This window comes from Salmo salar, unplaced genomic scaffold (genome assembly GCF_905237065.1).
Source record: "Salmo salar unplaced genomic scaffold, Ssal_v3.1, whole genome shotgun sequence".
Taxonomy (NCBI): domain Eukaryota; kingdom Metazoa; phylum Chordata; class Actinopteri; order Salmoniformes; family Salmonidae; genus Salmo; species Salmo salar.
The window spans coordinates 434,082-459,305 of record NW_025548872.1 but is presented as its reverse complement, the minus strand read 5'-3'; the positions used below and the strand labels follow the sequence as shown (position 1 = coordinate 459,305).

The following is a 25,224-nucleotide window of genomic DNA, read 5'->3' as shown; positions in this document are numbered from 1 at the left end:
GAGAATAAAGAGGACAGGGGAGAATAAAGAGGATCAGGGGAGAATAAAGAGGATCAGGGGAGAATAGAGGGACAGGGGAGAATAAAGAGGACAGGGGAGAATAAAGAGGATCAGGGGAGAATAAAGAGGATCAGGGGAGAATAAAGAGGATCAGGGGAGAATAAAGAGGATCAGGGGAGAATAAAGAGGATCAGGGGAGAATAAAGAGGACAGGGGAGAATAAAGAGGACCAGGGGAGAATAAAGAGGATCAGGGGAGAATAAAGAGGGTCAGGGGAGAATAAAGAGGATCAGGGGAGAATAAAGAGGACAGGGGAGAATAAAGAGGACAGGGGAGAATAAAGAGGATCAGGGGAGAATAAAGAGGACCAGGGGAGAATAAAGAGGATCAGGGGAGAATAAAGAGGATCACGGGAGAATAAAGAGGATCAGGGGAGAATAAAGAGGATCAGGGGAGAATAAAGAGGATCAGGGGAGAATAAAGAGGACAGGGGAGAATAAAGAGGATCAGGGGAGAATAAAGAGGATCAGGGGAGAATAAAGAGGATCAGGGGAGAATAAAGAGGATCAGGGGAGAATAAAGAGGATCAGGGGAGAATAAAGAGGACAGGGGAGAATAAAGAGGACAGGGGAGAATAAAGAGGATCAGGGGAGAATAAAGAGGATCAGGGGAGAATAAAGAGGATCGGGGGAGAATAAAGAGGATCGGGGGAGAATAAAGAGGATCGGGGGAGAATAAAGAGGATCGGGGGAGAATAAAGAGGATCAGGGGAGAATAAAGAGGATCAGGGGAGAATAAAGAGGATCAGGGGAGAATAAAGAGGATCAGGGGAGAATAAAGAGGATCAGGGGAGAATAAAGAGGGTCAGGGGAGAATAAAGAGGATCAGGGGAGAATAAAGAGGATCAGGGGAGAATAAAGAGGATCAGGGGAGAATAAAGAGGATCAGGGGAGAATAAAGAGGATCAGGGGAGAATAAAGAGGATCAGGGGAGAATAAAGAGGATCAGGGGAGAATAAAGAGGATCAGGGGAGAATAGAGGGACAGGGGAGAATAAAGAGGATCAGGGGAGAATAAAGAGGATCAGGGGAGAATAAAGAGGATCAGGGGAGAATAAAGAGGATCAGGGGAGAATAAAGAGGATCAGGGGAGAATAAAGAGGATCAGGGGAGAATAAAGAGGACAGGGGAGAATAAAGAGGATCAGGGGAGAATCAATGTACCTTTAGCAAATCAGATTTATTTTAAAGTTATCAATTTGTACAGTATATGCTGAAACCATAAATACATGTTATGGTAGATGTCGTATTACATGATGGAATCTTCCATATTCTAAAATGTAACATATACAGTATATTATATGCAGTATGATCAGTAGAAAACTGCTACCTAACCTGTTCACTGCGAGAGTAAAAGCACAACAACATGTTTGTATTATAAACATAGAGCAACAGGGAGAAGTGTATTCCTAGTACAAAAGTAAATCAGTATCAAAGTGCTTTTTGAATAGGTGGTTATATAATCAGCATTTACAAACAACAAGGGACTTTGCAGTTATGATGTCTGCAGCTCAACTCATTCAACCAATTAGGCAACAGCACACAGCCAAGTCTTGGTGGTTGTCCACTGAATCCTGAAAGAGAAGACGACTTCAAGAATGACTCAACTGTAGATCACAGAGAAAGAACAACAGTACAGCACTTTATCCAGGCCGAGAGGTATGAAGGGGCTGGTCATTTTCTGGCCCTGTAGGCTAGAATTAGAATCCTGAACATAATGTGAGGTGCAGTAGGGAGCCTGTCCAGGGTGCTAATCAGTGGACGGGAATCTGAGAATGCAGGGATTCCAGCAGGGTGAGAGTTGAAATAGTCAAATCTGGAGCTGACAAGGGCTGGAATGTAAATGACATGTGATCATCTGGGATGATGTAACAATGAGAATGGGCAGGTATTCCTTAGGGCTGGAATGTAAATGATGTAACAATGAGAATGAGCAGGTATTCCTTAGGGCTGGAATGTAAATGATGTAACAATGAGAATGAGCAGGTATTCTTTAGGGCTGGTATGTAAATGATGTAACAATGAGAATGAGCAGGTATTCCTTAGGGCTGGAATGTAAATGATGTAACAATGAGAATGAGCAGGTATTCCTTAGGGCTGGAATGTAAATGATGTAACAATGAGAATGAGCAGGTATTCCTTAGGGCTGGAATGTAAATGATGTAACAATGCAGGCATTCCCTCGGATGAAGAGCATCTCCGTGTTGCTGATTATGTGATGTCATCCAGGTGGAAATGTCAGCTGCATATCTGATGGAGGAAAAGAGATAAGAGATAAGTTGAGTGTCCTGTCAATATGTTGATCTATATGTAGTGTACATGTTGAGTGTCCTGTCAATATGTTGATCTATATGTACTGTACATGTGTGTATGTATATATATATATCTTGGTCTATATGTAACCAATGTGAAATGGCTAGTTAGTTAGCGGTGATGCGCGCAAATAGCGTTTCAAGCGGGTGACGTCACTCACTCTGAGACCTGAAGTGGTTGTTCCCCTTCCTCTGCAAGGGCCGTGGCTTTTGTGGTGCGATGGGTAACGATGCTTCATGGGGTGTCAGTTGTTGATGTGTGCAGAGGGTCCCTGGTTCAAGCCCAGGTTTGGGCGAGGAGAGGGACGGAAACTATACTGTTACATATATTTTTTTGTATTTTAATTTCTATTATTATTGTCATTATAGTGTTTTGTGGTTGAGGGGTGGGGGGAGGTTGATGGGGATGATGGAGGTGCTGGGGGTGTCCTATTGAGGGTTGATGGGGAGGGTGGAGGTGCTGGGGGTCTCCTATTGAGGGTTGATGGGGAGGGTGGAGGTGCTGGGGGTGTCCTATTGAGGGTTGATGGGGAGGGTGGAGGTGCTGGGGGTGTCCTATTGATGGTTGATGGGGAGGGTGGATGGTGTTTGCTACGCCAGCATGGTGTGTGCAAAGCCTGGGTTGTGGGTTTGATTCCCACGGGGGGCCAGTACGAAAAAAATAAAATTACAAAAAATGCATGAAATGAAATGTCTGCATTCACTACTGTAGGTCGCTCTGGATAAGAGTGTCTGCTAAATGACTAAGATGTAAAATAGCCTTGCTGAAATCCCCCCCCCCCCCCCTTTTTATTTTGTGGCTAGAGTCAAATACTTTCTATAGCACAAACTTCACATCAGGATAGGCAACCGAAATGAATCATTAATAGACTAATACACTTGAAACACATAGCCAAACCGAAAACTGCAGACATTACTAGTGCCTCCCCACGATCAAACCGTCATGAAAAATAAAATGAAACGCAGCCTGACGTGATCAGAAACTTCAACTAGCAAGCAAGTCGCAGCAATGAAGAATTCGGCACAACACCGAAGCCAAAATAAAAAATACATTTTACTCAACTGCGTTACCCACTCCAGTCAGCAGATGACGGAAGAAGAATTGAGTGCGTGCGCGTTCACGCGAAAGGGGGCCAAAAAGGCTTCTCAACAGCTTTTACCCCCAAGCCATAAGACTCCCGAACAGGTAATCAAATGGCTACCCGGAGTATTTGCATTGTGCCGCCCCCCCAACCCCTATTTTACGCTGCTGCTACTCTCTGTTTATCATATATGTATGTCACTTTAACTACACATTCATGTATATACTACCTCAATTAGCCCGACTAACCGGTGCGTGTATATAGCCTCCCTACTGAAAATAAAATATACATTTTACTCAACTGCGTTACCCACTCCAGTTAGCAGATGGCGGTCTGGGAATTTAAGGTAATGCTGTTGGTGTGACGTATAATGTAGTGGACGGAACTCTTCTTTCAACAGTAGCTAAAGTTACTCAGCCACCTCGGTAGCTCGCTAGACAAAATAGCCGAACCAATAAAGCTCTTTAGACGCTTTAGTGTATATTAGCCACTGTGTTTTAAACCCTCTTCTGTCGTCTAGTTAGGTATCCGATTTAATTTCATATTTACGGTGTTGTTATAATTATTCAGCTAGCGGGCTGGTTACGTTAGCATTAGCCTAGCTAGCTAACATCTCCGACCATGCGGTCACTGAGCTACTCTCCTCCTGTTAAAGAGGAGGTCTGCTGGACGGAGAAAGAAACTCTCGTCAAAGAGGAGGGGGAAGAGAAAGATGTTACAATACAAAAACAAGTAGAGGGTGAGGCTGTTACAGTGAAAGAAGAAGAGAAAGACGTTTCAGTAAAAGAAGAGGAAGACGCGTTCAGAGTGAAAGAGGAGGAGGATGTTACAGTAAAAGAAGAGGAGGAAGATGCAGTTTTTGGAGTGGAAGAGGAGGGGGAGATGACTGTCACATCGAAAAAGGAAGAAGAGGAGGAAACTGTATATCTGGGCCCGGTTTCCCAAAGGCATGTTAAGGCATCCAATGGTTTTAACAATGAACGGGCCCTGATTAACACTAGTAAGTACTGTCTTAAATACAGAGGCACAAACTCTGCAGTTGTTGAACTGATGTGTGGTGTTAAAGCGGAAATATGCAATAGCTACATCCATATTGTGACTTTTAAATAATTTATTTATAGCCATTGATTCTTGAAGAATATAACACATGCCTCATGAGTTTAGTTCAACTGTTGTACCCCATCAGAACCCCAAATAAGATTTTTTTTACTCCAATGTTTAGAAATAATGTAAATCAACACTGTATAGCCTCAACATGGTTAAAACTATAATGTTGATATCATGGATGGTCAGTCCTTGCATCCATAGGTCTGTCTATGAATTTGAGAGTAGTTACATTTCTCCAACCCCATAATCATCTTATTACCAAAACAGTGGTGGAATTACAGCTTTGTTATTGGTTGAACTGCAGATTGGTTGATTGATTGTGTGGCTTTTTTAAAGGGACAACCTAGTTTTAAAACAGAAACAAAATGGCTGCCCAGAGACTTGGTTTGGTAAACAGCTGAGGGATGGGGGAAGGAGAAGTGTAACCACTCTCAAATTCATAGGGACCTCATCAAGAAGTTCAGATAATCATGGCGTAACAGTTATAAGGTGTTGGCTTGACAGTCACTGGACCCAGGTTTGAGTTCAGCTCAGGGCCTCCCCCTGAATGGACTACACTATAAATACAAAGACTGGCCATCCATGATGTCATAATGATAGTTTAACCAGGTTTCTAGGCTATATAGTATATTCTAGAATTCATCCATTATGTCATAATGATAGTTTAACCAGGTTTCTAGGCTATATAGTATATTCTAGAATTCATCCATGATGTTATAATGATAGTTTACCTTGTTTGGGATAGGGGGCAGTATTTTCACGTCCGGATAAAAAACGTACCCGATTTAATCTGGTTACTACTCCTGCCCAGAAACTAGAATATGCATATAATTAGTAGATTTGGATAGAAAACACTCTAAAGTTTCTAAAACTGTTTGAATGGTGTCTGTGAGTATAACAGAACTCATATGGCAGGCAAAAACCTGAGAAGATTCCATACAGGAAGGCCCTGTCTGATAATTTGTTGTCCTTCTGCATCTCTATCGACATTACAGCATCTGTGCTGTAACGTGACACTTTCTAAGGCTTCCATTTGCTCTCTAAAGCCACCAGAAAGTGGAATGGGGTGTCTGCTGTCTCTGGGCAAAGTACAGCAGCTCTGTTTGTGATCAGTCAGCCTGGGGACAGTGAGACTGAGATGCGCGTTCACGAGAATTCAATTTTTTTTCTTTCAGCCTTTGAATGAATACAACGTTGCCCGGTTGTAATATTATCGCTATTTTACGAGAAAAGTAGCATAAAAATTGATTTTAAACAGCGTTTGATATGTCACAAAAACCAAAACCACAGCTAAATGCAGCACTAACCTTTGATAATCTTCATCAGATGACACTCCTAGGACATTATGTTATACAATACATGCATGTTTTGTTCAATCAAGTTCATATTTATATAAAAAACCAGCTTTTTACATTAGCATGTAAAAAAGCCCATAGAGGTTAACCTCTATGGGCTAGGTGGGACGCTTGCGTAACAGCCACTGGCAGCCTGTGGCGCGATTTTCAAAACGTTAAAAATCCTATTAATTCAATTTCTCAAACATATGACTATTTTACAGCTATTTAAAGACAAGACTCTCGTTAATCTAACCACACTGTCCGATTTCAAAAAGGCTTTACAACGAAAGCAAAACATTAGATTATGTCAGCAGAGTACCAAGCCAGAAATAATCAGACACCCATTTTTCAAGCCAGCATATAATGTCACCAAAACCCAGAAGACAGCTAAATGCAGCACTCACCTTTGATGATCTTCATCAGATGACAACCCTAGGACAATATGTTATACAATACATGCATGTTTTGTTCAATCAAGTTCATATTTATCTCAAAAACCAGCTTTTTACATTAGCATGTGACGTTCAGAACTAGCATACCCCCGCAAACTTCCGGGGAATTCGCTAACATTTTACTAAATTACTCACGATAAACGTTCACAAAAAGCATAACAATTATTTTAAGAATTATAGATACAGACCTCCTCTATGCACTCGATATGTCCGATTTTAAAATAGCTTTTTGGTGAAAGCACATTTTGCAATATTCTAAGTACATAGCCCAGGCATCACGGGCTCGCTATTTAGACACCCGGCAAGTTTAGCACTCACCATAATCATATTTACTATTATAAAAGTTTGATTACCTTTTGTTGTCTTCGTCAGAATGCACACCCAGGACTGCTACTTCAATAACAAATGTTGGTTTGGTCCAAAATAATCCATCGTTATATCCGAATAGCGCCGTTTTGTTCGTGCGTCCCAGACACTATCCGAAATAGTAAAGAAGTGTCGCGCGCATGGCGCAATTCGTGACAATAAAATTCTAAATATTCCATTACCGTACTTCGAAGCATGTCAACCGCTGTTTAAAATCAATTTTTACGACATTTTTCTCGTAGAAAAGCGATAATATTCCGACAGGGAATCTCCTTTTCGGCAAACAGAGGAAAAAATCCCAAAGGCGGGGGCGGTCGGGTCACGCGCCTAAGCCCAGTGTCCCTTGATCGGCCACTTGAGAAAGGCGATAATGTGTTTCAGCCTGGGGCTGGAATGACGACATTCTGTTTTTTCCCGGGCTCTGAGCGCCTATGGACGACGTGGGAAGTGTCACGTTAGAGCAGAGATCCTTAGTAAATGATAGAGATGGAAAAGAAGTTCAAGAAATGGTCAGACAGGCCACTTCCTGTAAAGGAATCTCTCAGGTTTTGACCTGCCATTTGAGTTCTGTAATACTCACAGACACCATTCAAACAGTTTTAGAAAATGTAGGGTGTTTTCTATCCATATGTAATAAGTATATGCATATTCTAGTTACTGGGTAGGAGTGGTAACCAGATTAAATCGGGTATGTTTTTTATCCAGCCGTGTCAATACTGCCCCCTAGCCCTAACAGGTTAACTTCGGCGATGTCATTTTCAAAATAGCCTCCAACACTCTACTCAGCAAACTGGATGCAGTCTATCACAGTGCCATCCGTTTTGTCACCAATGCCCCATATACCACCCACCACTGCGACCTGTACGCTCTCGTCGGCTGGCCCTCGCTACATATTCGTCGCCAAACCCACTGGCTCCAGGTCATCTATAAGTCTTTGCTATGTAAAGCTCCGCCTTAACTCAGCTCACTGGTCACCATAGCAACACCCACCCATAGCACGCGCTCCAGGAGGTATATCTCACTGGTCATCCCCAAAGCCAACACCTACTTTGGCCGCATTTCCTTCCAGTTCTCTGCTGCCAATGACTGGAACGAATTGCAAAAATCGCTGAAGTTGGAGACATATATCTCCCTCACTAACTTTAAGCATCAGCTATCTGATCAGCTAACCGATCGCTGCAGCTGTACACAGCCCATCTGTAAATAGTCCATCCAACTGCCTACCTCATCCCCATGTTTTTATTTACTTTTTTGCTCTTTTGCACACCAGTATTTCTACTTGCACATCATCATCTGCACATCTATCTCTCCAGTGTTAATTTGCTAAATTGTAATTACTTCACTACTATGGTCTATTTATTGCCTTGCCTCCGTACTCAATTTGCACACACTGTATATAGATTTTTCTATTGTGTTATTGACTGTACGTTTGTTTATCCAACGTGTAACTCTGTTGTTTTTTTGTCGCACTGCTTTGCTTTATCTTGGCCAGGTTGCAGTTGTAAATGAGAACTTGTTCTCAACTGGCCTACCTGGTTAAATAAATAAATAAAATCTTAACTTTATTGACAACACCCAAATGGATACTGTCATTAACGCGGTTCTTCAATAATTACACATAATTCTTAATGCTTTAGCAAGCATTATATTAAACAGGACATTCAAATATCCTTACAATTATAATCCAAAGTAGTGTGAAATGAACTCATAAGCAACCTGGAAATGGAGGTTACTCCCCTGAGTTTCCCCCATTCACATTCAGAATACATTGTGAAAAACTAAAATCTTTGCTCACCATTTTTGCTCCAGGCAGATATAGTACATCCATAACTATCGCTTTCCTCATTAGCAGGGAGGAGTTTCTGCAATCAAATTGCCCTCGTGCCACAATTTTAGCAAATACAGAAAGGGGCCTATATTGGAGACCAAAAGTCGTCTGGCACACTGCTTAGAGTTTCAACAACACGAATAACTTATTTCTAGCCTACAATCATCGATGTTACTACGAATGTGAAAACAAGACAAAATATGACTATTCTTGCTCATTTTAAGGCAAATATCAAATCATTTTAACATTCATTACAGACGTCAATTGTTGTCCAACATCATGGCTACGCTGTTGGCATCACCTTTTACAGTGGATTACCGCTGTTGTGGGCCTTTAACCATCTGTCTGACTTTGTTGTTCACACAGGAGAGAGACGTGACTATCGTGGATCCTCTGGGGAGCCTCAACAACCTCTTGATGCTGAAGAGGCAGAGAAGAGCCTCTCCACATTAGAACACCTCAATAAACACCTGCAGACATCCACAGGGAAGAGAACTCACTGCTGCTCTGACTGTGGGAAGAGATTCACCTCCCCATCAGGCATTAAAATTCATCAGAGAATCCACACAGGAGAGAAACCTTATAGCTGTACTCAATGTGGGAAGTGTTTTGGTCAATCTGGAGGGCTGACAGTGCACCAGAGAACACACACAGGAGAGAAACGTTATATCTGTGGTCAATGTGGGAAGAGGTTTGCGGCATCTTTCACTCTGACTCTACACCAGAGAACACACACAGGAGAGAAATCTTATAGCTGTGATCAATGTGGGAAGAGTTTTGGTCAATCTGGCCATCTGGTATCACACCAGAGAACACACACAGGAGAGAAACCTTATAGCTGTGGTCAATGTGGGAAGAGTTTTACTACATCTAGATATCTGACTCAACACCAGAGAACACACACAGGAGAGAAACTTTATAGCTGTGGTCAATGTGGGAAGAGTTTTACTACATCTAGATATCTGACTTTACACCAGAGAACACACACAGGAGAGAAATCTTATAGCTGTGGTCAATGTGGGAAGAGTTTTACTACATCTAGCACTCTGACTCAACACCAGAGAACACACACAGGAGAGAAATCTTATAGCTGTGGTCATTGTGGGAAGAGTTTTACTACATCTAGCACTCTGACTCAACACCAGAGAACACACACAGGAGAGAAACCTTATAGCTGTGATCAGTGTGACAAGAGATTCACAGATAAAAGACCTCTGATCAAACATCAGAAAATACATACATGAAGGAGTTGTTTCATGATATCAATGAAATGATGTCACAATGTAGAATGTTTTAACATTGTAGAAGGAGTATTTTAATGATGTCACAATGTAGAACCCTAAACGTTTGTCCCCTGTTCTATTGATTTCAACATGATATGGATATTAGCCTCAGGGGGAAAATCCAGGCTCTGAAATGGAAGAGTTACTATTTATGTGATTTAACAAAAAGTGACTAACACAAAAAGAGTTGTGTTACACTTACCATGTTAGTGACCCACTGGAATCAAAATGTATCTGGCTGTTTTCTACAAATTGTCCTCTAACCAGTGATGTACACATTATTCCCAGATTCTGTGTGGTTTGTGAGCTGTTAGTTTTAACAGGACATGCAACCTCATCTCCCTCCTCTCGGTTAAAACATTCTACATTGTGACATATCATTGATATCATGAAACAACTCCTTCATGTATTTTCTGATGTTTGATCAGATGTCTTATCGGAGAATCTCTTGTCACACTGATCACAGCTATGATTTCTCTCCTGTGTGTGTTCTCTGGTGTAGAGTCAGATGTAGTAAAACTCTTCCCACATTGATCACAGCTATAAGGTTTCTCTCCTGTGTGTGTTCTCTGGTGTAATATCAGGTTGTCTGACCGAGTAAAACTCTTCCCACATTGATTACAGCTATAAGGTTTCTCTCCTGTGTGTATTCGCTGGTGTCTAGTCAGATGGCAAGATGATATATAAGTCTTCCCACATTGAGTACAGCTGTACGGTTTCTCTCCTGTGTGTATTCTCTGGTGTAGAGTCAGAGAGAAAGATGTAGTAAAACTCCTCCCACATTGATCACAGCTGTAAGATTTCTCTCCAGTGTGAATTCTCAGGTGTACTTTTAGTGCTTTTAATCTTAAGTAACTCTTCCCACAATCAAAACAGTGGTGAGATTTCTCTCCTGTGTGTGTTCGCTGGTGTATTTTAAGTTCTGATGAAGATTTGCAATGTTTTCCACAGTCAGAGCAGCAGATAGATTTCTTCCCTGTGGGTCTCTGCTGGTGTTTCTTGAGGTGATAGAATCTGGACAGGCTCTTCTCTGACTCGTTAGCATCATGATGTTGAGGCTCCCCAGAGGATCCATGATAGTCACGTCTCTCTCCTGTGTGAACAAGTCAGACAGATAGTTAAAGGCTCACAACAGCAGAAATCCACTGAAAAAGGTGATGCAAACAGCGTAGCCATGATACTGTACAACAATTGATGTCTGTAATGAATGTTAAAATTACTTGACAATTGTCTTAAGACAGTCAAGTGAGCAACAATAGTCATATTTTGTCTTGTTTTCACATTAGTAGTAACCAGAAATAAGTAAAAGGTGTTGAACTCCTAAGCAGTGTGCCAGGCCACTTTTGTTCTCAAATATAGGCAACTTTCTGTGTTTGCTAAAATTGCGACAAGGGCGATGCACACACAATTTGATTGCAGAAACACCTCCCTGCTAATGAGGAAACCGCTAGTTATGGATGTAGTATATCTGCCTGGAGCAAAAATGGTGAGTAAGTGGCCTAAGCTGTGCCATTAGAGATCTGGGTTCGAGTCCAAGCTCTGTTGCAGCCGGCCGCGACCGGGAGGCCCATGGGGCGACGCACAATTGGCCCACCGTCGTCCGGGTTAGGGGAGGGTTTGGCCGGCAGGGATATCCTTGTCTCATCGCGCACTAGCGACTCATGTGGCGGGCCGGGCGCAGTGCACACTGACCAGGTCGCCAGGTGTACGGTGTTTCCTCCGACACATTGGTGCTGCTGGCTTCCGGGTTGGATGGGCATTGTGTCAAGAAGCAGCGCGGCTAGGTTGGGTTGTGTTTCGGAGGACGCATGGCTCTCGACCTTCACCTCTCCAGAGTCCGTATGGGAGTTGCAGCGATGAGACAAGACTGTAAGTACCAATTGGGGAGAAAAAAGGGGTGAAAAAAATATATATATTTAAAAAATGGTGAGCAAAGATTATTTTTCACAATGTATTCTGAATATTACAGCACTAGATCAGGAGTGCTACTCAAGGAAACTCACATTAAGCTCTGTGTCTATTCACTACTTCACCACCGTGGGGGAAACTCAGGGGAGTTCTCATAGGCTGACAGCAAATAAAGCCTCCGTTTCCAGGTTGATTATGATTATTATCATCATTTGACACTACTTTGGATTATAATTGTAAGGCTCGTTTGAATGTCCTGATTTAATATAATGTTTGTGTTATTGTCGAAAATGTACTACTTTATATTTAAAAACGACTTCAACCAGTAAAATGATCATTGGCCAGTTTTCCATCGGCCAGTTTTCCATCAGCCTGACAATGAGATTTTGTCCACTAAGTGTATGCCAAAATGGTCTATAATCTCACCTAACAATAACATAGACCTACTGTAGGACCCATAACTTCACCTAACAACAACATAGACCTAGGACTATAAATCATTTAATATTTTAGGTGAAACAAGGAGACTAAAATGTCTTTGTCATGACAATTCATAACCTGATCACCAGATAATTTTGTGAATAATCCCACTAGGCTATTCTGTAATGTGTTGTCATTCTAAATGTCCTGAATAAAGGAAAATAGCTCTGTGTGTTGTACAATAGCCTATCCATCAAGGAACAGTTCTCTACACATTATGAGCTAAGTATCTCCGTTTCCAAACGAGACCCTACTGTAAATCAAGTAGACAATAACACATTATAAATATCGATTTGTTTGGGATGTTGGATCCAACGTGGAGCACGGCATAACTGTCTTTACCGGTGTAATGAATGAAGAACTACATTTGACTGGCATGCAGAAAATTATTTCCTGGATCAGCTGATGATAGTTGAACATGTGACTGTAACTAAACAGCTACAGTATTAAGTATTATGCGTAATTATTTAAGAACCGCATTAATGACAGTATCCATTTGGGTGTTGTCAATAAAGTTAAGGTGACTCTCTGTTAGAACCATTGGATTTAGTAAACTGAAATGATTTAGGATTTCTGTGCCCATGAAAACTGTTTTCCCAGCGTAACATAAGGAGACAATAAATGTTACGTAGTTAGAGAGCATTTCAGAGATCTGAATACAAAAAAACTGTCCCACAGCAAGATCCAGTATTTAAGTTAAAGTTCATCATATGACAAGCTTAACGTTATGACTATAACTACTGTTCCCTGAAGGAGGGAAACTAGGTACAACATACTATTAAATCCACACGTTATGACTATAACTACTGTTCCCTGAAGGAGGGGAACTAGGTACAACATACTATTAAATCCATGCCTCGCTGGGAGCCCCGCCTTCCACAGGTGATGAGCGTGAGACTCGGATATATTCCTTAAATGATTTAATCCTTAAATTTAATACCTCACTTCACCGACCCAGGAAGTGGCGGAGCCAAACAGGTGTTGTAACTCGTTCATAACTGGCACGCAGATCGGTAGAAATGGTAAGATAAATTGGCACTTCAAACGGAAATGGAAAAAGTTTGCCTATTTTACCAAAAACTTCAGGAGCATAACGTCAGAATTAACGAAGGCCAGCAGCAGGTGGGGAATTGGTTATTTTCTTCTGGTTATATTGACCTCTGGCTTCCTCAAGTCATTTGTGTGTGTTAATTATTTAATCAAACGCTTAAAGCATCAGTTCAATTTAAGTTCTGCACATACAGTTGATTTTATTAAACACATGGGGTGTGTCTATATGAACAAATACACGTCATAAAATTTCAACCAATCTATTGGTAGAAAGAATACAGTAGGTTGTATCTCTCTAGGTCATGCCAGTAGGTTACAGCAGGTTGTAACTCTCTAGGTCATGCCAGTAGGTTACAGTAGGTTGTATCTCTCTAGGTCATGCCAGTAGGTTACAGTTGGTTGTATCCAAGTGGAAACAATTATCAACCCAATGTGGATAGTGTTGAATTTGGTCAACAACAAAATGAATGGCTTATTTCCTACATGAGGTTTACTTGATCTAACAGAAGTTTTGTAATGATTAAGTTGTTATGTGGACACGTGACATACCGACAACTTTGATAAAAACACTATTGGAGTTGTCTCCAGATCGCTATGCATATTCATGCTAGTAGCTTAGCATCTCTCTCCATTGAATACAGGCGGTTGACGACAACAACCCTCATAGAATATAAACAATAGATTACAATATTAAGATGTATCCACCAATCCAAAGACAGGATAGGCGGGAGCGAGACAACCCACAATGCTGCTTTGTGGACAACGACTCCCCTTGTCAGGGCGGAGAGACATCTTGTCAGTATATCCATAATCTTTGGTGTAGCCAACCCAACTCTCACATGGCTCTATTGGGGGGCACGGTGTGTAGTAAAACATCACTACATTAAAATCACTACATGCCGTGGCCCCCCAAGTCTGCGGTCAGCAGATAGACCCTCCTCAAATATATATGTTAAGTCACTTTTGGAAACGGAACGGAGAAAACAAGGGGTAGCTTGCTCTCTACGTCGTCTGATTCTAGACATATCAGTCATCATCCCAGGGCCCTCCGTTGAAGAGGTATTGACGAGCCAACTCCGAATATCCAAAGTTAAAAACTAATTGAAGGCGGTACTTACTGGTGTTAATCAGATCTCCTATCTCCTCCTCTTCATCTTTCAATGTGACAGTAATCTCTCCTTCCTTCTTCACTCCAAAAACGGCATCCTCCTCTTTCACTCTGAACGCGTCTTCCTCTTCTTTCTCTGTAACGTCTTTCTCTTCTTCTTTCACTGTAACAGCCTCACCCTCTACTTCTTGTTGTATTGTGACATCCTCCTCTTCCTTCTCCTCTTCCACGACAATGTTCAGCCCCAGAGCTTCTTTCTCCGTCCAGCAGACCTCCTCTTCTTTAACAGGAGGGGAGTAGTTTAGGGAGCTCATGTTCGGGGATGTTAGCTAGCTAGCTATCATTAGCGACTAGGCTAATGCTAACTTAACCAGCCAGCTACTATAGCTGACTAATAAAAAATTACGTAATATTAAATTAAATAGGTTAACAAGTAGATACGACAGAAGTTTGTCTAAAACACAGTAGCTAATATAGACCGAAAGCGTATAAACAGCTTGAATCTTTCGGCTATGTTGGCTAGCAAGCTACCGAGGTGGTTGACGAGCTGTTTATGAAGAACCGTCCACTAGATTATACGTCACGCTGCAGCATCGCCTGAAAGACGCACATCGCCGTCTGCTGACTGGAGGGAAACGCAGTTGAGGATCACATTTTATATTCAGTCAAAGATTATTTTACATGGATTTAATTAAATAATACTATTGAGACATACAAAGACAGGAATGTGGTGATTGATTAGTGAGAATAAAAAATGTTTACTACAGCACATTTAAGGCAGTTTCATTCAGGCAAACAACATATAAATAAGTAGCCAGCTGCTGTAGGTCTATACTGCTCCTACATGGTGTAACAATACATCATGTAGATGTATATAATGAACAGACTAGGTCTATACTGCTCCTACATGGTGTAACAATACATCATGTAGATGTATATAATGAACAGACTAGGTCTATACTGCTCCTACATGGTGTAACAATTGTTAGGGTTGAACTGGCTATTTGTATGCATAACCTTTATAATATACTGGGGAAGCTATGCTACAATATTAAGTATATGAACTGCGAGTAAATCAACTGAAGACAAGAAGAACTACAACCGGCAACAGGAAGTGCGTCACGACGCTGGTTATCAGCCTACACGCCGACGACAGGAGGAGCAAGTTTAAACCACGCTCCTCCTCCCTCTGACAGGCCAGCATTGAGCAGGAACTATCTCTGTCAGTGTAAAAGACAGAACAATAGGATGTGTCGTCCTCTTCTCTGTTTTGCCCTGCGAGGTAAAACAGCGAGACCGTATATATACACGAACCACACATATACCACGCACGTGTTTGCATTAATTAAAGTACAGCTAAATCAGAAGTTACTATGTGCTGACTATTTTGTTCTGTTACCAGAAACGAACTGTCGCAACATTAACATGGTGAACCCCGACGGTCTGGTATATAGGACGTTTACGCTGAGCATTTAATCAGCCAATTGGACTTCGCTTTCGGGGAAACGGTGTACTTTACAAATTGTCCGGGCTACTAAAAACAGGTAAGCAGACACCTATTGTTATAATAACTAAAGATCTGCATATTGGCTTTAACCAAATTAATTTTGTGAAGCACCTGTTCGATGTAAGTGAACAAAATTATGAATTATTATGAGTAGATAAGAAATTTGATAGTCACCATTGTGAAATGCAAACCTGTGGTAGATGTGTTGTTATTAATGGTACCTTTGAGTATTTTGCACCTGGCGAGATCCGTAAAATATAAAAGGTGCGGTTAGGTTCAGGGAGAATACTGAAATCTATCGGCGAGATTCGTAAGGAAGGATACGATTAGGTTCGATGATATAGGGAATAATTGGGTTTGTAATTGGTATCGGCAATGATTCGTACATATAGAAATGCGGTTAGGTTCGATCGGGAAATTTTAGATAGAGAATAATTGGGTTTGTAATTGGTATCGGTAATGATTCGTACATATAAAAGTGCGGTTAGGTTCGAGGAATTACCCCGACAATGATCGTGAAATTTTAGATTTGAATACTGGATGACAGGCAAGATTCGTTCATATAAAGGTGCGGTTGGGTTCGGTAGAGTAATTCTTGGGAAAGGAGGTGAGGTTATAAGGCGAAATAAAAGAGGAATACTGAATTGAGGATTTAAAGATAAGAGAATAATGGTATAATAAAAGGATTGGAAATAAAATAATATGATACATTTAGGCGTGGAATAATAGGGAATAGTTTACTGTTTGAAATTATTAACGAAAAAGCAATAAAAGACGGGAGGAATATTTTAGATAGGACGATAATTGTGGCTATTGGCAAGGCCCATACTGCGGGAGTGGTTGGGTCTGAAGAATATATGGTTTAAATGAGAGATATTGTTGACTCGACTGGAGAGTTATCAAATTAGTTGATGTTTGAAGCTTGACACTGTAAAACACGGGTTTAAATAATTGGTTTGAAATGTTATGGAGTGATATTTGAATTGTATTGAATAACTCCGGTTCCATATAATTAGGTTAAAATAAGAACCGAGTTTAACTAAATAGGTTGAAATAAGTGGATTTAAATAAATAGTTAACGTGCTTTAAATAAGGGACTAATTATCGAATTGGTCAGAAATAAAAATGAAAATAATGCAGTAAAACTAAAATATGACTATCAGTGAAGAAGCGGAGAGAGTATTACAGGCTCTAAAATCCACGCTGGAAATCAACGGAGGGAAAGAATAGAAGAGACGAGGAGAGAAACTCTATATGGATTGGATAGAGGATGGTTGGGTATTGTCTCCTGATGGAGTTCCCACAGAAGGTGAGCCAGGTAGAATACTGGGAGCATTGAAGCGGAAAATTCAGAAAGCAGAGGGGAAATGGAAGAAAGCGGGATAACCCGGAGAAGGTAAATTTATGGAAGCAATGGAGAAAGCCAGACAGAAGGAGAGAATAGGACTGATAATGATAGAGAAGCTTAAGTAAATGGGGAAAGAAAAACAAAGTAACGAGGAGGAACAGGAAAAGACAGAGAGGACTCCCACGGCTCACACAGAGACAACATCTAAAACCATATTATACCCCTCCCTGGCTGACCAGGGGTGGCGGGAGAAACCAGATAGCGAGGTGGTGGTAGTGGGACGGAGGCAACTATATCAAGTGCCGCCCGTAACTTTACCCCCTCCCCCATATGCTAGTCCTCAGGGAGCCGAGGGAGGTAAAGAGGAAGAGACACAGGGAGGAGGACAGGATGTAGCCACTTTATTAAAAAAGTGGATAGAAACAAAGGGAGATATAATGATAAGAACGTGGGGTCGAGAGCGTGTAAGTGGTGCTGCACCACCCAGAGCCCCCAGTAGACCCGTTTACCATAACCAAAGTCCGGATGGGAATAGACAAAAGAAAGGGGGAGATGGATGCTTTAACTGTCACAAACCGGGTCATTTTGCTAGAGAATGTGAGGTTCTGTGTAAACACTGCAATAAAATAGGTCGAAACTGCAAAAAGAGTGAATCGGTTGAGATAGAGCAACTAACAGTAACTGTCGGGGTAACAGAGTACCTGATAACAAACCTAGGAGAAATAGCGGGGAGGAGCAGAGACTCCGTAGACAGAAGGGGAAAAACAGGGAGATACGCTGACAAAGACGGAGTGAAGCGGTGTTTTAACTGCGATAGGACGGGACATCTCGCAAGAAACTGTTATACACCCTGTAAACATTGTGACGGAGTTGGACATAACCACCGAAATTGCACCTCCAAGCAATAGCATTGGTGGTTCAGTGGTAGAATTTTCGCCTGCCACGCGGGAGGCCTGGGTTCGGATCCCAGCCCATGCACTATGGGACTAAAATTTTATTGTTATGTTTTGAATGGAACCATAAGGTTGATGGTGGTTGTTTAAGATATAAACCGAACGTTTTGATGGCTTGTTTAGTTTAAAATGAAGAGAAGGTTACCGAAATCTAATGAATTATAATGAGCGGATAGGGAGTAGTAATAAATTGTATTAAGTATTATATAAATTTGGCGATTTACATGGTACATATAAAGTCATAGACATTTCAAAAATGTGAAGCCGAAAGAGATACAGTTGGAACATTGGTTTTAATCTTACTATAGAGGTAAGGCAGAACGTTGGTTGAGTAGTGGGTTATATTTTTGCTTACGGGTAAAACAAAAGATGAGAAGAGAATTGGTTATGTGCGCTGAGCTATGCTTGGGCTATGTTTGGCTGGAAGGAAGCATTTTGTGATGTGAAGCTGGTTATTGATTCTTGGTTTGAATGTTTAGGTAACACCAGTGAATTACAAAAGGAAGTTTATGTATTTAAACATTATACTCTGTTTCCATTACGTGGAACAATGTCAGGACAGTACAGTGAATTACAGGTGGAGTTAATTTTATATTTACAGGGACAGGGCAAATTCATCACAGTTGTGCGTGTGCTTGGCCGGTATGCGCGTTCCTGTAAGACGTAAGATAGCGCGAGGACGAGCTTTGTGAGGGGGTGAGTGTAACCGATGTGAAATGGCTAGTTAGTTAGCGGTGGTGCGCGCGAATAGCGTTACTCGCTCTGAGACCTTGAAGCATAGTTTAGTTACTTCTGTAGTAAAACAATTTCATATGTTTTGGAAATTAGCTAGGTTGCATATGGTTATTTGAAGACATTTTTTTCATTTGCTTTTAAAAGAGAGGTTGGAATCAAGTATGATGCCGTGGAACTTAAAATCAGATACCACCTGGAACTTTTCCCCTGATACAATAGACATCTGTCTCAGGGGCATCAGTTGTTTTCCTTGTAAGGAACATGCAGACTGTGTTTGGTGTTTTTAATTTTATTGAGATGCAAACATGAGTCTCTTAGCAACTTTGTCATCTGAACCGTTACAGTAGTGAGTTTTTGTGTAGGTTGTTTGTTAATTGCATGCATTTATCACTGTATCATCTGCATACATTGGAACTTCAGACCCTGTACAGACAGAAGGAAGATCATTCATGTATGAGCTGAACAGTATTGACCTTTGGGGAATTAAAAGATTGTATATTATGAATGGAAAAAAGTTTGTTTTGATTCTTACGCTGATGAGACAGCACACATTTTTTGAAAGGTTTTAGATTTGTTAAACAAGGATTGTTGTACTAAATTTATGCTACAGGTTGAAATGATTTGATTGCTGGAAAGAGGTTATGGGTTTGTTTACTGTTTATTTTTGGTGTTGTTTTCACTTAATTAAACATTGTATTATCTGATGTGTTTGAGTAGGATTCTTTCCTCCAGGACGGATGAAAGTCAACTGAAGTATGTATGTTAAAGGCGACATGAGAGAACACGTCTCAAACTACATTTTATTAAATGCCTGGGATTAAATATTGCTGAACAATCCAAAGGTGAAAAAGCTATCACATATTTGTTGGACATTGGTCTAGTAATGATACCAGGATAATTGTGTCTAAGGGTCAATTAAGCATGCATATACAATTGATGCAGATTAAAACTAATAATTAATGATGAGGGAGTACAGTGGAATTATCATTAGGTTTTGTTTGTAGTTAACTTTTGGGTTTCTGAATCAGTTGTATAATGAATGCTAACGAAGTGTTTTGTGTTTGTCTTTGGGAAAATGGGGATTTCATTGTCTCTCTTTGGAATGTTTCCTGGGACTATAATCTTGGGTGAGTGAGATTGAGGCTGTAAACTACCTAAATGGAAAAGGCCTGGACATATTTTGTTTGTTTTTACTTTAGGGTTTGATAATACCCACACACAACACTGTCATGACGTTGGCCTGTGGGTAAGGTTTATGACCCCCCCCATAAATACCTTTCTCTCTTCCCCTCTCTGAATCTACTGAAGGACCTGAATAGACTGTGTTAAATATAGAGGTTTATGACCCCCCCCTATAAACATATTTCTAAATATATATTTTTCTACAACCTTATTTTTTGAAAAACTCACTAGCTTCTAGAACTCTCATCACCCCAATCAGGAACCAAGTCGTCCAAAAGAGGAAAACACAAATCTTTTTGACTGCCCACCCTTGAGACAATCAGAAACCAAGTTGTCCTCACCACAGACATGTCTGATTTCAAGAGGAAACTCCTGCAATATCCGTAGTAACTTTCCACCTCACTGCGGAGCTTCTCTCTCTATTCAGGGTTCACTAGATAGGCATGTTGTTGGATCGGGCCCAGTCCCCAATGTCATGCTCTAGTACATTTGGGTTGGCACATCTGAGAATGAACCCTGATATTCTAAAAGCAGGGCAACAATGTCAATATAATTCTACCAAAAACCCCAAAATTGTCAGTTGGTTGCATAAATAATTATCAGTACTAAATGTTACATGTAAATATGAAATATTTGATTGTCTTATTTTCAATGACATGTTGCTAGGTGGGATATCCCCAATGTCAAAACACAGTTTAAACGTGTCCAAATCATTAACCAATATGCGGAAACAGTTTGTGATAAATTGAAAACATAAAATGTGCTACATACACAAACATCTGCCTACAATAATCATATTACTTGTATTTTTTAAAACAAGCACCTTATAAAATGCACAAGCACCAAAAACGCTGTTGTTTTGACAAGTAGCAATAAATCACTGATATCGATTAGGGGGGAAATCAGGTTGTACATGATGTTGAAACTAACACAACTAAAAAATAAACATATGGAAATGGGAGATATATTTTACCTCACTGGTTAGAGGACAACCTGCAGAAGACAGTCAGCTACATTTTGGAGTGATACATTTAAATTTAGGGGTCGCTAAACAAAGGAACACAACACTTATTTGTCATAACTCATCGCTAAAATCAATTGTGCGAGAGGAGGGAGATGAAGTTGCACGTCCTGTTAAAACTAACAGCTCAAAAACCACACGGAATCTGGGAATAATGTGTACATCCCCGGTTAGAGGACAACTTGTAGAAAACAGCTAGCTACATTTTGAAGTGTTGCATTTTGATTCAAGTGGGTCACCAACGTGGTAAGTGTAACAGAGCTCTTTTTGTGTTAGTCACTTTTTGTTAAATCACATAAATAGTAACTCTTCCAATTCAGAGCCTGGATTTTCCCCCTGAGGCTAATATCCATATCATGTTGAAATCAATAGAACAGGGGACAAACGTTTAGGGTTCTACATTGTGACATCATTAAAATACTCCTACTACAATGTTAAAAACATTCTACATTGTGACATCATTTCATTGATATCATGAAACAACTCCATGTATTTTCTGATGTTTAATCAGAGATCTTTTATCAGAGTATCTCTGGTCACATTGACCACAGCCAAAAGATTTCTCTCCTGTGTGTGTTCTCTGGTGTACAGTCAGATGTCCATATCGACCAAAACTCTTCCCACATTGATCACAGCTATAAGGTTTCTCTCCTGTATGTATTCTCTGGTGTACAGTCAGATGTCCAGATCGACCAAATCTCTTCCCACATTGATCACAGCTATAAGATTTCTCTCCTGTGTGTGTTCTCTGGTGTACAGTCAGAATGCTTGATGTAGTGAAACTCTTCCCACATTGATCACAGCTAAAAGGTTTCTCTCCAGTGTGTGTTCTCTGGTGAATCATCAGCTCTCCAGTTTGATCAAAACTCTTCCCACATTGACCACAGCTATAAGATTTCTCTCCTGTGTGTGTTCTCTGATGAATTTTAATGCCTGATGAGGTGAATCTCTTCCCACAGTCAGAGCAGCAGTGAGTTCTCTTCCCTGTGGATGTCTGCAGGTGTTTATTGAGGTGTTCTGATGTGGAGAGACTCTTCTCTGCCTCGTCAGCATCATGATGTTGTTGAGGCTCCTCAGAGGATCCACGACTGTCCCGCCTCTCTCCTGTGTGAATAACAAAGTCAGACAGATGATTAAAGTCCCACAACAGCAGTAATCCACTGTTTATTTGAGGTAAAAGGTGATGCCCAGAGCATACCCATGAAGTTGTACAACAATTGATGTCTGTTAAATTATTTGACCATTAAGATAGTCAAGTTAGCAACAATCATATTTTGTCTTGTTTTCACAATAGTGGTAACTAGAAATAAGTTATTAAAGTTGTTGAAACTCTAAGCAGTGTGCCAGACAACTATTGGTCTCCAATATAGGCCCCTTTCTGTGTTTAATAAAATTGCAGCACGAGGGTGATGCACACATAAATTGATTGCAGAAACTCCTCCCTGCTAACGAGGAAACCACTAGTTATGGATGTAGTATATCTGGTAACGAGGAAACCACTAGTTATGGATGTAGTATATCTGGTAACGAGGAAACCACTAGTTATGGATGTAGTATATCTGGTAATGAGGAAACCACTAGTTATGGATGTAGTATATCTGGTAATGAGGAAACCACTAGTTATGGATGTAGTATATCTGGTAATGAGGAAACCACTAGTTATGGATGTAGTATATCTGGTAATGAGGAAACCACTAGTTATGGATGTAGTATATCTGGTAACGAGGAAACCACTAGTTATGGATGTAGTATATCTGGTAACGAGGAAACCACTAGTTATGGATGTAGTATATCTGGTAACGAGGAAACCACTAGTTATGGATGTAGTATATCTGGTAACGAGGAAACCACTAGTTATGGATGTAGTATATCTGGTAATGAGGAAACCACTAGTTATGGATGTAGTATATCTGCTAATGAGGAAACCACTAGTTATGGATGTAGTATATCTGGTAATGAGGAAACCACTAGTTATGGATGTAGTATATCTGGTAATGAGGAAACCACTAGTTATGGATGTAGTATATCTGGTAATGAGGAAACCACTAGTTATGGATGTAGTATATCTGGTAATGAGGAAACCACTAGTTATGGATATAGTATATATGCCTGGAGCAAAAAATAGTGAGCAAAGATTTTAGTTTTCACAATGTATTCTGAATATTACAGCACAAGATCAGGAGTGCTACTCAAGGAAACTCACATTAAGCTCTGTGTCTATTCACTAATTCACCACCTTGGGGGAAAACTCAGGGGAGTTCTCATAGACTGACAGCAAAAATAGCCTCCATTTACAGGTTGCTTATGAGTGCATTTCACATTAAATATGGATTATAATTGTAAGACTCGCTTGAATCACCTGCTTAATATGTTTGTGTTATTGTCGCATATCAACTGCTTTATACTTAAAAAACACTTCAACCAGTAAAATGCTCTTTGGCTTTGCCATCAGCCTGACAATGAGGGTTTGTACACTGTTTGCCAAATTGGCCCATAACTTCACCTAACAATAACATAGACCTACTGTAGGACCCATAACTTCACCTAACAATAACATAGACCTACTGTAGGACCCATAACTTCACCTAACAACAACACAGACCTACTGTAGGACCCATAACTTCACCTAACAACAACATAGACCTACTGTAGGACCCATAACTTCACCTAACAATAACATAGACCTACTGTAGGACCCATAACTTCACCTAACAATAACATAGACCTACTGTAGGACCCATAACTTCACCTAACAATAACGTAGACCTACTGTAAGACCCATAACTTCACCTAACAATAACATAGACCTAGGACTATAAATCATTTAATATTTCAGGTGAAACATGGAAACTAAAATGTTTTTGTCATAACAATTCATAACCTGATCACCAGATAATTTTGTGAATAATCCCACTAGGCTACTCTGTGATGTGTTGTCATTCTAAATGTCCTGAATAAAGGAAAATAGCTCTGTGTGTTGTACAATAGCCTATCCATCAAGGAACAGTTCTCTACACATGATGAGCTAAGTATCTCTGTGTCCAAACAGACTAACAAGACCCTACTGTAAATCAAGCAGACAATAACACATTATAAACATCAATTTGTTAGGGATGTTGGATCCAACATGGAGAACGGCATAACTGTCTTTACCAGAGTAATGAATGAAGAAGCACTTTGGTTGTTGTTGCATGTCCTGATGTTTGTCATGTGACTGCCATTCAGAAAATGATTTCCTGGATCAGCTGATGATAGTTGAACATGTGACTGTAACTAAACAGCTACAGTATTAAGTATTATGTGTAATTATTGAAGAACGATGTTAATGACAGTATCTATTTGGGTGTTGTCAATAAAGTTAAGGTGACTCTCGGTTAGAACCATTGGATTTAGCAAACTCTGAAATTATTTAGGATTTCTGTGCCCATAAAAACTGTTTTGCCAGCGTAACATAAGGAGACACTAAATGTTATGTAGGTAGAGTGCATTTCAGAGATCTGAATACAGAAAACCGTCCTAACAGGACAATAACCTAAACCACAAGGCCAAATCTACACTGGAGGAGCTTACCAAGATGACATTGAATGTTCCTGAGTGGCCTAGTTACAGTTTGGACTTAAATCGTCTTGAAAGTCTATGGCAAGACTTGAAAATGGCTTTCTAGCAATGATCAACAACCAACTTGACAGAACAGGAAGGATTTTAAAAAGAATAATGAATATTCACATGAAGATCAGTCTCCTATTGGATGACATCACGACTTCCCATCAAGCCAACTCCTTGGAGGCCTTACTATGACATCACTCACTCCTTCTAGTTTGCAGTTGTCTAAAAAAACACTATTTTGCTCAAAACATTTATTTGTTTCCTTTTAGTGTGTTTATACTTTACGATATTTATATATCACTTTTCAACAGGAAAAGTTTAAAAATCCCTGGAGGACGTCATGGACAATTCATACAGTACAAAAACATATTCAAGTGTAGAATGCCCTTTTAAAAATCACACATTAGTTCAACAACTGCAGAGTTTGTGTCCCTGTTTTATTAGATATTACTCACTGTGTTTACTGGTGTTAATCAGATCAATGTCCCTGTTTTATTAGATA

The 25,224-nt window shown here is 40.4% G+C and overlaps 1 long non-coding RNA gene across 2 annotated transcripts; it reads right to left on the bottom strand.

Annotated features, from left to right (window-relative positions):
• Window positions 1–1,218: 1,218 nt before the first annotated feature.
• LOC123733396 (uncharacterized) lies at window positions 1,219–14,440 on the bottom strand. Of its 2 annotated transcripts, none has more exons than XR_006763760.1 (2): window positions 14,381–14,440; window positions 1,219–2,307 (listed from the first exon to the last, which is right to left on the bottom strand). It is a non-coding gene; the product is annotated as an uncharacterized lncRNA (long non-coding RNA). The 2 variants fall into 2 exon arrangements; XR_006763759.1 differs by lacking the exon at window positions 14,381–14,440 and adding an exon at window positions 2,531–2,582.
• Window positions 14,441–25,224: the final 10,784 nt, after the last annotated feature.